Genomic DNA, 14,664 nt, shown 5'->3' with positions numbered 1-14,664 from the left:
GCTTTCTCTGCGCTCCGAACTTCCCTCCGCCTCACTTTTCCTGACACAAAAAAAAAAAAAAAAAAAAAAAAAAAAAAACCTGCGGAGCTGTCTGCGGGCCGCGGGGGCGGCAGGCCCGGCGCCCCCGGGGAGGCTCGGGAGGCGGCCGGCAGGGCTGGCGGCGGCCCCGCGAGGCTCGGCTGGGCTGCGCTGCGCGCCGTCTGCGGCCCCGAGCGGGCGCGCGGTGCGGGGGAGCGGCGAGCCGAGCGGCTCCGACGTCAGGGGTGTCTCCGCTCCAAATAGGGAGCGAGGGCGGGGGCAGCGGAGGGAGGGACGCGAAAAAGAAAGAGCGGGCGGGCGCGCACGGCCGCTCCCTCCGGGCTCGCGGGAGGGGGCGCCCCGGCCGCCCGGCCCGGCCCTTCTCCCTGCCTGCGAGCCTCGGGCGGGCCTTCGCGGCGATCCGACGGCGCGGCGGAGCTGCGGGGCCGCCCCGGCCGGCGCCCCGGGCATCAGGCAGAGAGCCCGGCACCCCGGCCCGTCCTAAAGCGCCCTCCGCCGGCTTTCTCTGCGCTCCGAACTTCCCTCCGCCTCACTTTTCCTGACACTGGCCGGGCCTCGGGGTGACAAAGATGGAGGTCTTCCCTTTTCTGGGGACCGAGGCGTTGCGGTCTTGCTGCGAGGCTGTGGCGCTCCAGTCCACCGAGCCCCGACGCCAGGCGACCGTCCCGGCTGCGCAGTCCCGCGGTGCGCCCAACCTATCCGATCTCGGGCACGGCCCGGGTCAGGTCCGGCTCTTGGGACCCCGCTGTCCCTCGCCGTCCGCCCAGCCTCCTCTCAGCTCAGGCACCGGTCTCGGCATCCGGAGACGGGTGTGAGAGCCCCGGAAGGACTCTACAGAACGGGAGCGCCGACCAACGGACTCACTTCTCTGGCTCCCGGGAAGGGCAGAGCGCAGGCCCGGCGCCCAGCGTCGCCTCGGCCGTCCGACTAATCAGCCCGCACTTGGGCGGGGGGCGGCTGTGCCCTCCGTTCTGCGTGCTCTCAGGGGAATGGGGAAACAGCTTTGCTCCTGGAAAGTAGTAGCCCAGGACACAATCGGGGGACTTGCAGATTTTGCTTTCTATCAGAGTTGGGGGTGTCTGTGTATTTTACCCCGGACCGATCGGTGTCACAGGTAGCTGAGCATCTTGGGTGGCTCCTAGTGGCCTGCCGGTAACTCCAAGGTGTGCTCCAATTGCTCCAAACCCAGACGCATCCCCATGCCTCCCAGCTCCTGCTTATGCTGTTCCCTCAGCCTGGGGTTCCTTTCTCCTTTCCTCTCCTGGCAAAGGCATTCTTTAAGCACCAGATTGGAAAGACTTCCCAAGACCCTCGGGTAGCGTAAACCTCTCCCTCCTCAGGTGTGACGCTGGGCATGGAATCGTACGTCTGGCAGTGCCGATTTCCCTCTATGCTGGTTGTGCGTGTCTCTTTCCCCCTTTAGACCGTGGGCTCCTTGAGGGCAGTGATGGCCTATTTCAGTGTCCCCAATGCCTAAGGACGTGTCTGATATATTTGGCTGAATGGAAGTAATTATTAACCGCCATAGATAAGTGTTCCCAGGAGAGTGACAAGAATAACAATCCTACAATACATAATATGTATATTACTTACGGTGTGTATTTGTATGTATAATAACAATCGTAAGAGCTCACACATACTGAGCACCTCAGTGGGTGCCTGCTCCCATTCTAGGCACTTGCCACTGGCACAATAATTCTATAAGATTAACAGTATTGTTATCCCCATTTTATAAGTGAAAGAAGCAAAACCTAGAGAGAGGTTAAGTAACTGGCCTAAAGTCACACAGCAGGAGACGAGGCCAGCTACTGTCTGTTAGATGACCATGTCCTGAAAAGCCTAGTGTCACTGCCTGGTGCTCAGTAGGCACTCAGGGAATATTTACCGTTGTGCTTACCACCGCCATTCTCAATGCAGACTCCAGGCAGGGTGGGCAGTGGATGTCTGCATTTTGAAAGAAGCCACTCCAACACCGCAGGAAGCTAATTGTGTAGCCTCATGAGCTTGTCAGATCGCACAGAGATCAGGGACTAGTAGTCCTTGACAGTTCAGCCATGACTCTCTCAAACGCAGGGAGGTTCTAGAACAATCCCAACCACCTAATCAAGGACACGAGGCTTGGTGTTCAGTCACCCCTGCCTGGGGAAGACTGGTCATCACAGAAGGACTACAATGTGCGTAGGGGGTCTGGAAGGTGACTTGTCAATAATACCAGCAGCTACCAGGGGCGCCTGGGTGGCTCAGTTGGTTAAGCGACTGCCTTCGGCTCAGGTCATGATCCTGGAGTCCCGGGATCGAGTCCCGCATCGGGCTCCCTGCTCGGCGGGGAGTCTGCTTCTCCCTCTGACCCTCCCCCCTCTCATGCTCGCTCTATCTCATTCTCTCTCTCAAATAAATAAATAAAATCTTAAAAAATAATAATAATACCAGCAGCTACCAGTATGTGCCCGGTATCATGCCAAGCACTCTGCCCGCTTTATCATATCGAATCCTTACCACAGTCTCAACATTATCCCTGTTTTAGAGGTGAGAAAAATCGAGGCCTCAAAAGGTTAAGTGACCCATCCAAGATCACACCACTAGTGACTGAGAGTCGAACTTGAACCCAGACCCGACAAGCCCAAAACCTGTGCTCCTTCACCCGCCACACCCTCTTGGCTGCCTCAGAGCCTCTCCCCATCAGGCTGCGGTGAGGATGCTACCCCACTGGGAGCCAGGGTGACGGGGCCCCTGCAGGAAAGGCAGAACCTGTCACACCAGAGTCCCCGAGCTCACGCAGATGCACCTGGTTGGCAGCAGCGAGCCAGTTGCCCCGACAGGCCTGGCTGGCACAGGGCACGGGCCTGAAGCCAGAGCCTGCTGGCCCCAGGCCAGCCTCTTGGGGCCGAGTAATGTGGGGCCCAGAGCAGGGGTAGAGGGCTGAAAGCCTCTCTCCCCAGCTCATTAGCAAACATCTGGGCTCAAGAAAATGACCGACCTGGAATGTGGCCGGGGCTGTGGGGAGCTGCTCCCTCCCTGAGTCCCGGGAATGTGAGCTCCCTCCCGCCGGGCACGGGCTCGGGCCAGCTGTTAACTCTAATCCAGTCAGCCTGGCCTCGACAGGGGTGCAAACCTCTGCGCTCTCCTGGAGAGTGAAAACAAGCAAAAGGCCTTCCTTCCCAGTCCGGCCCACTCAGTCAGAGGGTTGGTACTGCCCACCCCCCCCACCCCCGGGAGAGGCACAGTCCTTCCCTCTTCTATGAGATAAGGAATAAGCATTTCCACACGTGCACGTTTGCAGTTGGGAGGGGCCGCTAGGACTCATCACAGAAGGTTCCGGAGTCTTCCTGCTTGGGTCCGAATCTTTGCTCCATCACCCGCTGACTCTGGGACTCCGTGCAAGCTGTTTCCTGCCTGGGTCTCGGTTTCCTTCTCTGCAAAGTGCAGCTGGTCATGGTACTCCACAGGGTTGTTGGTCAGGACTCATTCATGTATTTAACAGATATTTATCGTGCCTACTGTGTGCCAGACGGGCACAGAGTGTGGAGGCCACAGCAGCGGACCAGACCAATAAGGTCCCGGCCCTTGAGACGCGTGTGTTCTGGGACAGGGAGCGGAGTCCGAGGGAACAGATGAATGGGTTTCTCATCATTAAGTGCTCTGAGGGAACGAAGTGAGCCAGAGGGGGTGAGGGGAGGAGAGAAGGGCGCGGAAGACGGCTCGGAGGTGACGTTTAAGGGAAAGTTGTGACGAGGAGCCAGGACTCGAGATAAATGGATGCAAAGTGCTCGGCACAGTTTCTGGAAACCAGCACGTGCTCCAGAAACTGAAAGCTATCTTAGGAAGCTTCGTACATAGCAGAGGGAAGGCGGGGGTCGGTGTCCCTGGGCCACACCTAGGCTTGAACACAACTAATACACTTCCTGAGCCTCAGTTTCTTCATCTGTGAAATAGGAATTCTAACAGTGCCCAACTACAGGCTCACCGAAAGCCGTGCACACGAAGTGCAGAGCCTGAAACATGCTCCCCTCTCAGGAAGTGGGAGATGCTCGTGTATTATCCTCTCCCATGGAGGAAAGGATTTGCCTCAGTTTGCCCAGCCAGTGAGCAGGGAGCCCGCTTCTCCCTCTCCCACTCCCCCTGCTTGTGTTCCCTCTCTCGCTGTCTATCTCTCTGTCAGTGGTTGTCCCTTTCCACTCCAGAGGGGCAGCCTAGCATGGTGGTCATGGCTGTAACAGCTGAACACCCTGATGTTGCCAGGGATGGGGTGCCAGGGGCTGTCCCCAACCACCCCTTTACCCCTCATTTGTTTGCTTTCTCCCTCCCTTCACCCCCCTCCCCAAACCGCCACCTCCATGTGGCCACACCAGAGCTGGGCTGTCCAGAAAGGGGCATGCATGTCTCACCCTGCTGCTCGTGGTAAACACTAAACAAGGTTGCCGTGGGGGGGGGCCACACCAGGCACGTCAACTCCTTGACAATGTCACTTGTCCACTGTTCTCTTACAGTGTTTCAGCTGCCAGCGGCCACGCAAATCTACAGAGAACAGAGCTTTTCTCCCTCCTCAAGAGTTGATGCATATTTAATATCCTACAGAACAGCTTTTTTTCTTAAGGTTTTGGTGCTCCAGATAAATTTGTTGAAAAATCCCCTTAAAAGGGGCACCTGGGTGGCTCAGTCAGTTAAATGTCTGCCTTCAGCTCAGGTCATGATCCCAGGGTGCTGGGATCGAGCCCTGCGTCAGGCTCCCTGCTCAGCGGGGAGCCTACTTCTCCCTCTCCCCCTCTTGTGCTCTCTCTCTCTCTCAAATAAATAATAAAAAAAAAGAAAAGAAAAGAAAAGAAAAATCCCCCTTTTAGGAACATGGGGATTGGGGGAGAAAAAGAAGGCACAAAAGAATATCATCTGGGTGTCTGTCCTCTACTAGGGTGACGGCCTCCAACTACTGACCACTGACTACTCGCGGTGAGTGGTTCTCCTTGAACCTGCCCTTCCTGGCCAGAGCAGTGGGACCAGAGTGGACAGCTGACCCAGGCTATGCCAATCAGATGCTCTCCGAGGAATCTGAACTGTAAGGCCCAGGGGCTGTGCTGGGCAGCTGAATCCCAGTCAGAGTGGGATTCTAGAGAACTCTGGGCTCCTGAAGAAGCCGACAAGGGCTTGGTTCTCGTACATCCTTGACATTCACCTGTCCTTGGAATCTCTGCATTTCTCAAGTGTCTTACAATCTTAAGCTAATTTGCAGAAGTTTATCATTTACCTCCCCCAAAATTCTGATAGAAATAATGTCTTTCTGTGAGCACTTCCTAAGTGTCCAGCACAGTGGCAGGTACTAGGGACAAAATAAGGCAGAAAGCCTGCCCCGTACGGGAAAAGGGCAGACACACAGACAATGAGAAGTAGCAAAGTCCCAGGGGGCTCACGAGGAAAGGCTGGATGAAAGGCTCGCTGGAGGAGACAGGATTTGAACAGGGGCTTGAGCAAGTCAGGAAAGTAGTTCATACTAAGAAAGAAAAAGCCAGGGGAGCGCCTGGGTGGCTCAGTCGTTAAGCGGCTGCCTTCGGCTCAGGTCATGGTCCCAGGGTCCTGGGGTCGAGCCCCACATCGGGCTCCCTGCTCCTCGGGAAGCCTGCTTCTCCCTCTCCCACTCCCCCTGCCTGTGTTCCCTCTCTCGCTGTGTCTCTCTCTGTGAAATAAGTAAAAAGTAAAAGGAAGGAGGGAGGGAGGGAGGGAGGGAGGGAGGGAGGGAGGGAGGGAAGGAAGGAAGGAAGGAAGGAAGGAAGGAAGAAAGGAAGGAAGGAAGGAAGGAAGGAAGAGCGAGCCAGGGAAAGGGGTTTGTATTTGACCAACACGTGGCCCGCAGGCCTCCACAGTGCTCCAGCGGACAACAGTAACATAACACACCTGGATGGGCCCAGACACAGCCCCAGAATCCTTCTTAACACAGTTCCTCTACAAGTCACCACCAAATGGATACATTTGGCTTGTGAGATGAAACTTGGTTGAATGAATGTACCACCCATAGGAAAATGTGTCTTAGGAATAAATAACTAGTTTGATTGAAACAGAGTTAATGGACTACTGTTCACTTACTCAGCAAATAGTTATTGAGTACCCACCACGTGCCAGCCCTGTTCCAGTGCTAAGGATACAGCAGTAAAACAAACGCCAGTCCCTGCCTTCAGGGAGCTTACATTCTAGTGAGAGGAGACAGACAACCAACCAACAGATGATGTAGGTAAAGATACAGACTGTGTCAAGATTCGGGGAAAGGCCAGAGAGAAAAATCCAGCAGAGCTGAGGCAGGAGGGGGCTGTGGTTAGGGTGTGTGTAGGGTTAGAAAGACCGGAGTGGTCAGGGAAGATCTCACTGAGCACGAGACATTGAGTAGAGGCTGGAAGGAGACAAGAGCATGAGCTTTGGGGGTACCTGGGCGAGGCGAGGGCAGAGACCACAAGCCGAGGACAGCTAGTCTCAAGGCCCCAGGGTGGGAGTGCACCAGAGTGTTCAGGCACAGAAGGACAGAAGGACTGGAGTAGAGGAGCAGGGAGAGGGTGGGAAGAGTCAACGGCAGACAGGTACCGGGAGGGCCAGAACTTGCAAGGTCTTTGGAGTGCACCGGATTGACTTTGGTTTTTTCTCCAAATGGGATGAAAGGCCACTGGAAGGTTTTGAGCAGATGACTGACATAATCCAATTTATGTTTTAACACTGGCTGCCGTGTGGAGAATAAAGGGGGGAATAATAATATAATCCAACGTTACTATAGGTCAAGGCACCGTGCAAAAGGCTGCTTTTATAGCAATGAAGACATATGTGGATGAATTTATTCTCATAATAGCCTTTTGAAGGAATCATCATCATTCCCATTTACAGACGAGGGAAGCAAGGCACGGACAGCGTAACTTCCAGGAGGACCCCATAGCAAGTAAGTGTCAGAACTGGAATTCAACCTCCCGCCCCCCGAAAGCGTGGCTCCAGAGCTCCTGCTCTTAGCCTTTAACTTACTCTGTGGAGAGAGCAATGGGCAGAGTAGGAGGCCGAGGTAGGAGCTGGTTGGTGGACAGCCTTGAATGCTAAGCTAAGAAATTTGGACTGAGTTCTGTGCATGAGTGGGGAACCACTGGAAGTTTATGAACAGGCATAAAAGTGTTAAAACTGGTGGAGAAGCAGGGGGCGCCTGGCTGGCTTCATCTGTGGAGCGTGCGACTCTTGATCTCGGGGTTGTTAAGTTTTTGTTTGTTGTTTTAAGGTTCTATTTTTAAGTAATCTCTACACCCAACATGGGGCTTGAACTCACAGCCCTGAGGTCAAGAGTGGCGTGCTCTTCCAACTGAGCCAGCCAGGCACCTCCTCCGGGTTGTAAGTTTGAACCCCATGTTGGGTGTAGAGATTACTTAAAAATAAAATCTTAAAAAAAAAAAACTAAAGAGCTGGGGGAGGGGGGTGAGGCTGGAGGCTGAGAGGCCACTGGAAGTCTTACAGAGATTCTGGTGAGGTAAAAGAAATCCCCAAGACTCCCCTGCCTTGACTGAACAAGGCTCTACAGATCACAGGTTTGGGCCAAAAAAGCAGCTTTATGGCTGGTTTCTGGGGCCCAGGGTGAGGAGTCAAGAAACCTGGAGGGATGTGGATACCGACTGCCTCGTTCTAACATGCACCTTCAACGGCTCTACCTCCTGGTCTTTAAGAAGGGTATCTAAAGGGATCAAGGGAAGGTCTGTAATTACCTTATATTCCTTGACAGGAGGACTTTTCCTGGTAAAACAAGTGGAACTTTGAGTTTTATGCATGAAGACCCCACAGAGGGAAGAGGAAGTGAAGTCTGCAATAGGGGTAGGCCTTTCTTTCTGTGCTTATAAAAGAGTCTGTCGTGTGATGTCACAATTGATAGGCCCTCGTTTTAAATGGGAAAGTGATTCATTTGATCATAATTTGTTGCACAGTTGATTATATCATAATATTCAGCTGGCTGTTCCACTTTTCTCCAAAATAACAGGGTGCGTGACCTCACATTTGTACAGTGTGCCAGGAAGGGATCATTACCACCGTCTTACAATGAGGCCCAGAGAGATCGAGTGACTTTCTCATGATGACACAGTGACCCAGGGAAGCAGCTCAGAAGAGAACAGAGGATGCCCTATAGTTGGAATTTGGGGAAGCCTTTCTTCCCATTGAAAGTCACTGACCCATACAAATGATCAGTGAGGGCCACCCACTTAAAAAAGCAAGTTAATTTAGGAGTTTTGAAAATATACGAAACCTTAAACTCAACTGCCTACCTGAAAGCTAGTAAGGACAAAACTGTTTCATAAACACCACGACAAGAAAAATGTGCCCTGGGCCTTGATGGCATCCAGAGGTGTAGACAGCAGAAGAGGTAGAAGGTAGGGAAAGCGGAACTGGAAGACACGCCAAGAGGCCAGAGGGCACCCACACTGACTCCCTGTCGAAGAATCCCAGCATATTTCCACTCAGCTATCACTGATAATACTACTTTCTAGAAATTAAATCCCCAAAGCCAGGTTTCTCACTGTTAGATAAGGGAGTTAACAAACTGGGATGGGCTAAGGCCAGACAAAACCCTAGGTTTTGGACTTTGGTTATCAGTAACTCAAGGTTACAGGCGCGCGCGCGCGCGCGCGCGCACACACACACACGCACACACACACACACACACACACACACACACACACACACACACACACCCCTACCTATTCCCTAGCTTTGCTGAACAATGACACATGGACAGCAATGCGTGCACCTGTGGATCTCGGTTTCAGACTACCATTCTTCTCTAAAAGGAAGTAGGGATTCCAAGGCTGGGGTAAAGAAAATACTGGAAGGGTCTGGACTATCTTGTCCTCAAAGAATGGAGTGGGTGAGTCTAAAGGTAACCAGGCGCCGGCTCGGAAGAGCTCCTAACAGGCATATCTGGACAATCTGAGTGATAAATATTGACAATCACGGATTATAATCAATTTAATAAAATGAGAATCCATGAGTCCATAATGATAGAAATAAATGAACAAATAAATTGGGAGGAAGGGAAAGTTCTTCCTCATAGTGACTCCAGGTCGTAAGGAATAATGAATTCTGAAAATTGCCACTGGATGCTAAAACTCACAATGGCTTGATATGGAACAGGATATTTACGGTCTCAAAAGTATCGCCCCACAATTTATTAATTAGAAAGAAAAATAATCAACGTGCACTGGAGAAACCAGGCAGGCAGCACTAACACCAAGTAACCAAAGTTCACACCACTATTAAGACACATGGACATCCTGGTCACTGAAAAAGATACACCTCTGCCCAAACTGCAAAACCTGAATCTAATCATGAGTAAACACACCAGACAAACCCAAACTGAGAAACACTCTACAAAATAACTGGCTTCTACTCTTCAAAGATGTCAAAAGCAAGAAGAAAGGCTGATGCACGGTTCTGGATTAAAGAAAGTGACTTGACAACTAAATAAATACCCTGCATGATCTTGGATTGGGCAAAGAGCGGGACAGTGTTATTGTTCCAACAATTTACAAAATTTCAACATGTACTATGGATTAGATGATACTATTTTATCAATGTTAATTCCCTGATTTATTGTTTTTATTAAAGATTGTATTCATTTATTTGAGAGAGTGAGAGTGCCTGCTCAAGTGGAACAGAGGGAGAGAAGGAGAGAATTTTTTTTTTTTTTTGGAGAGGGAGAGAATCTTAAGCAGACTCCATGCTCAGCAGGAGCCCCAAATAGAGCTCTATCTCACAACTCTGAGATCATAACCTGAGCTGAAATCAAGAGTTGGATGCTTAACTGACTGAGCCACACTGGTGCCCCTTATTGTTTTTAAAGATTTTATTTTTAAATCATCTCTACAACCAATATGGGGCCCAAACTCACGACTCCGAGATCAAATCCCATGCGCTACTGACTGAGCCAGCCAGGCGCCCATCAATTCTCTGATTTACACAATTGTACTGTGGTTATCTAAGAATTTCCTTATTCTTCGAAAACATACACTGAAGTATTTGTGTGTCAACGGACATGATGTCTTCATCTTACTCTCATATGGCTCAAAAAATACTATACACACACCCAGATACAGAGGGTAAAGCAGACGAGGGAAAGTGTGAATAATTGGTGAGCATGGGTAAAGGGTACGAAGGAGCCCCTTATTTTCACTTTTCTGTAAATGTAAAATTCTATCAAATCAAGTTACAACAATATTTAGCCTCTTAAAAGTAAAATATAAAGCTATACATTATAAAAAGGTTTTCATTTTTGAACCAGGTAATGGGTGCATTTTACCATTTGTAAATTATGTCTTTAAAAAAAAAAACTAATTGAAAAATGTAGTTTTTAAGATGCATAGGTCAATAAAATGTCATGATGCTTTATCACATTTGCAAGGATTTAGCAAAACTCATCAGTAACACTGACCTGAAGCTCTGATTGACCATTATGTTTCTGATTAATAAGCATAGGGATTGTTTTTTAAATAAATACAGCTGATTTGAAATTGAATCAACTTGTTCTTACCAGTTTAAACTCAATGAAACTGATCGATTTCAACTAGTTCAAGTGTCTCAAATTGGACTTAAACTGGATCAAGCCCCTTTGAATGACCCTTCCCAGTTTCAACTGTTTTCAACTGTGTAGTTAAGAGCTTGGGTTCTGGAATCAGGTAAAAACCCTGTCTGTATCACTTCTTAGCTGTTAGTCCTTGGGCACGTTAATTTATCCTTTCCAAATCTGCTTCTTCATCTATAAAATGAGGTAAAAGTACTTTTCTCATAGAGAGTTATAAAAATGAAGCATCGTGATGTATGTAAAGCCTGAGAAGAGCAACCGGCACCAAGCACGTGCCCCATAAATACTATTCACTCGAAGTGATCAAATTAAGTTCTGGGCGCCTGGGTGGCTCAGTTGGTTAAGCGACTGCCTTCGGCTCGGGTCATGATCCTGGAGTCCCGGGATCGAGTCCCACGTCGGGCTCCCTGCTCAGCGGGGGGTCTGCTTCTCCCTCTGACCCTCTCCCCTCTCATGGTCTCTATCTCTCATTCTCTCTCTCAAATAAATAAATAAAATCTTTAAAAAAAAAAAAAAAAAAAAAATTAAGTTCTACCTGGCTCAGACCGGCTGGACCAGGAAGAGGGAAAGATGACTTGGCTGACAGTTGATAATGAGATCCTTTTTCTAGTCCCAGTTTCTTCCCTATTAAAGACTCCTCTTCTGCCCACTCCCAAATTCCTCCAAGAATTCTTGACATTGCCTTCCCCCACTTACATCTGGCTGGCTCCGAGCTCCAAAGTGAGGATCGCACAATGGAAGCCAATTATCCTGAATACAAATGTTCACTCGAGGTGCTGTTTCCTACCATGCCCGAAGCTCCGTGAGGAGGTCTCAGGTTCCCATTCCACTTCCTTAGTGTCCCGTCTGCCTGCCCCCGCTAGCGTACCGCGTGCTGAGCCAGTAACTGAATTTTAGCTCGGGTCATGTCGGAAGAAGAGACGCCACAGTGGCTGTACTCATGTGTATCTCAATGGAACAGAGTGAAAACATGACATTTAATACTTACGAAGATGCAGTGTTTTCTAACTACTTTATTACGAGAAACTCATTTGAGACATCCATTCTCTCTTAGATCTTGCTCGTTTACGACTCTAAGAACCGGACTCCTTGAGCCCAAGGATTATGCCCTTTCTGTTCGGGAACAGTCCCCTACCCACCCTTAGTAATACCCCGTACTCCATTCTGATTCAAAGAGCAACAACCTCTTTTTAATGCTCGTGTTAGCACATGTATTTCTCTCTCCAAGCCTATAAGGTAGGAATTCTTTTTGCTCCCTTTACAGCGAAGGGAGTCACTCGGCGAGTAAGTGATGGAATGGGAGCTTGGACCCAGCTCCTCGGACTCCACATCTTTCCGGCTTTAACGGCGATCACTGACTCTCACCCTGGCTCCAAACAGACGCTGCTCAGTGAACACGGGAACCTCCGCCCTGCTCCTGCCCAGGTCAGTGTTCACCCCAACCGACCTCATCCTTTGGTGTCCGAGGCGAAGGGGTGCTTGCAGCACACTTAAGAGAAAAAAGTGGTGATAGCTTCCAGATGAGCTTGTTATTCTAAACTTAACATTCCTTTTGGTACTTAGAATTTCCACTTTCTCTCTTCCACCCCTTCGCGTTTATGTAATTAGAAAGCATGCAACAGGAAACTTGTTTGTGTCTCCAGACCACTCAGGAGGAAGGCTGCTCCAGCCCCATGGAGTACATCCTTGTGGAAATACTTTGCAGAGTTTATTTGGACAGGTTCAAAAATAGTCCTTCAACAATACAATCAGATTGAACCACGACAAGTAAAATGTAATTATGGCTTGGTTACATAAAAAAAAAAAAAAGAAAAGAAAAGAAAAAAAAATGTAAACAGTGAGGCTTGGGAAAACTAAAAGCAAATCTACATAGATCTCTCCTCTGTTCCCAGTCTTGGCATTTCCTACAAGCACGATTTCAAGACTTCGTCCTGGAATCTTTTGAAATGGATGAGAGGATGACACTCGCTTAAGGAGACAGCTCAACAAGAGTGTGTTCTGAGGCCATGTCTCAGAACAAAGGCCTACTGCTGCATAAGGCAAATGCAGCCTGATAAAGGCTCCCCCAGTGGGTACTTGGAATGCCAAAGTCATTCACCTAAATTAGTTCAAAATACATATTGTTCTGGGCCAAATTATACAGTGTCAAGCTCAGACTGTATGAATTTATATATGTTGGCAGAGCAGGCCACTTTCGGGGCGCCACAGCCTTATCCCAGTATCCTGTGCCCAGTTGGGTTCCCATCACTCTCTCCCCAAACCCATGAATTTCCTTGTATTTGGTTCCAGAAGGGCAGACAAGAAGCAAAGTCAAAGTTTCATAGCCCCACAAGGGAAAAGAGCCCCAGAGGACTTGAATTTCTAATGAAACTTAAAGTAGAACAGAATGTGTGCCTTTGCCAACGAGCTGGAACTTTCTGAAGGTTGATTTGAGATGGGGGCAGGGAGTGGGGACAAAATTGAGCACTGTGCTTCGGGCCAGTCTCTGCTAAGAGCTCCAAAGCAGGAATACGAAGTGCTCTGGAATTAAAGCAAACAGCCAATGCTTCCTTTGGCCGACCTTTGCCCGGAATCATTCCCTCACAGAGCTGGCCAGTTTCTCAAACACAGAAGTGGCGTTTCAAAGATGCTGGGCAAAGGGACCCTCCAAATATCATGCCCAAGCCAATAACTTAAGCAAGATAGGAAAGCCTGCTTCCAGTGTCCATTTCCACTCCATATGCTTCTGAATATCCAGAGAACCAGTGGGCATGCTGTGATTTGTGTTTTCTTCTTTTTTGAAAAGGGACCTGTTACTCTTCTCTCTGCCTGAATAAAGACAGAAAAATTAGAGGGAAAGAACTTTTAAAGGAAATATGAAGACAAGAGTAAGGAATGAAACAGGTTGCAAAGGCATTTTTCTTTTAGTGACATGGGTTATTTTGATCATGGAATGAAAGGAGCAGAGTGAAAAACAGCAGAACGGCTATGGTTAGCCATGGCCATGACTTCTAGTCCTGGGCTCAGGCCCCCTTTGGGCTTTAAGTGATTCAAATCAACAAAAAGGCCCAGAGAGCAGAGGAGTCTGGACAGTTTGCAGGGCAGAGAGCCACTGCTTCCTGTTCTGGTCCAGAGCTTAGCACCCCTTTCTGGAAAGGGGGGTGGGGTGAAGGATGACGGAGGGAAAAAAGAGAGGGTATTTCTACCCTGAATCTACTCATTGCGATACTTGCAAGAACCGTCTAACCAGTGTTCCAGAACTGGCGTCAGACACCAGTTCTACCCCGGTGCCTGGCCTCACCCTCCACACCTCTCCGGGCCCCTGCGGACCTCCGTGTCATTCCCCAACAACCATATGCACTGCGTAACTCCGCGCCTTCACATAAGCCACCCTCCTGCTCTTCCTCTTCTGGCTCGAATGTCCACGTCCACTTCAAGTACCGGCCCACAGTATCCCTCCTCCGCCAGGCCATCTGAAGGACACTTAGCTGTTCCTTCTCCTTGGTTCTCACTGCACTTCTCCTACACCCCTCCGCTTTAGGGTCAAGAATCTGCAGGCCCAGCCTTCCAGCACACTCGAAGCATCTTATGTCTTCCCTTTCCATCTATCTCTGCGGCCTGGAACAGTGCCTGGCTCACACAAGATGCTCAATCAACATATACAGGATAGGGGCACCTGGGTGGCTCAGTCGTTAAGCGTCTGCCTTCGGCTCAGGTCATGATCCTGGGGTCCTAGGATCGAGCCCCACATCGGGCTCCCTGCTCTGCGGGAAGCCTGCTTCTCCCTCTCCCACTCCCCTTGCTTGTGTTCCCTCTCTCGCTGTCTCTCTCTGTCAAATAAATAAACTAAAAAATCTTAAAAAAAAAAAAAAAAAAAAAACACCAAACATATACAGGATAAAGGGACCAGTGGGATCAAGTGCTGTGCATCTTCATTTTATTGTAGAGAGAGAAACACAATAGGAAAGACGGAGCTCCCTCCGGGTTTCTATACATTTTTAGAAGAAATTGCCGCAATACTACTTCTGCGTCCAGCCTCCCTGGTTCAAGTGAAACCAAAGGAATAAACTCAC

The sequence above is a fragment of the Neomonachus schauinslandi genome, chromosome 4, assembly GCF_002201575.2.
Source record: "Neomonachus schauinslandi chromosome 4, ASM220157v2, whole genome shotgun sequence".
NCBI classification, from domain to species: Eukaryota; Metazoa; Chordata; class Mammalia; order Carnivora; family Phocidae; genus Neomonachus; species Neomonachus schauinslandi.
Note: the sequence above shows the minus strand (reverse complement) of the source record.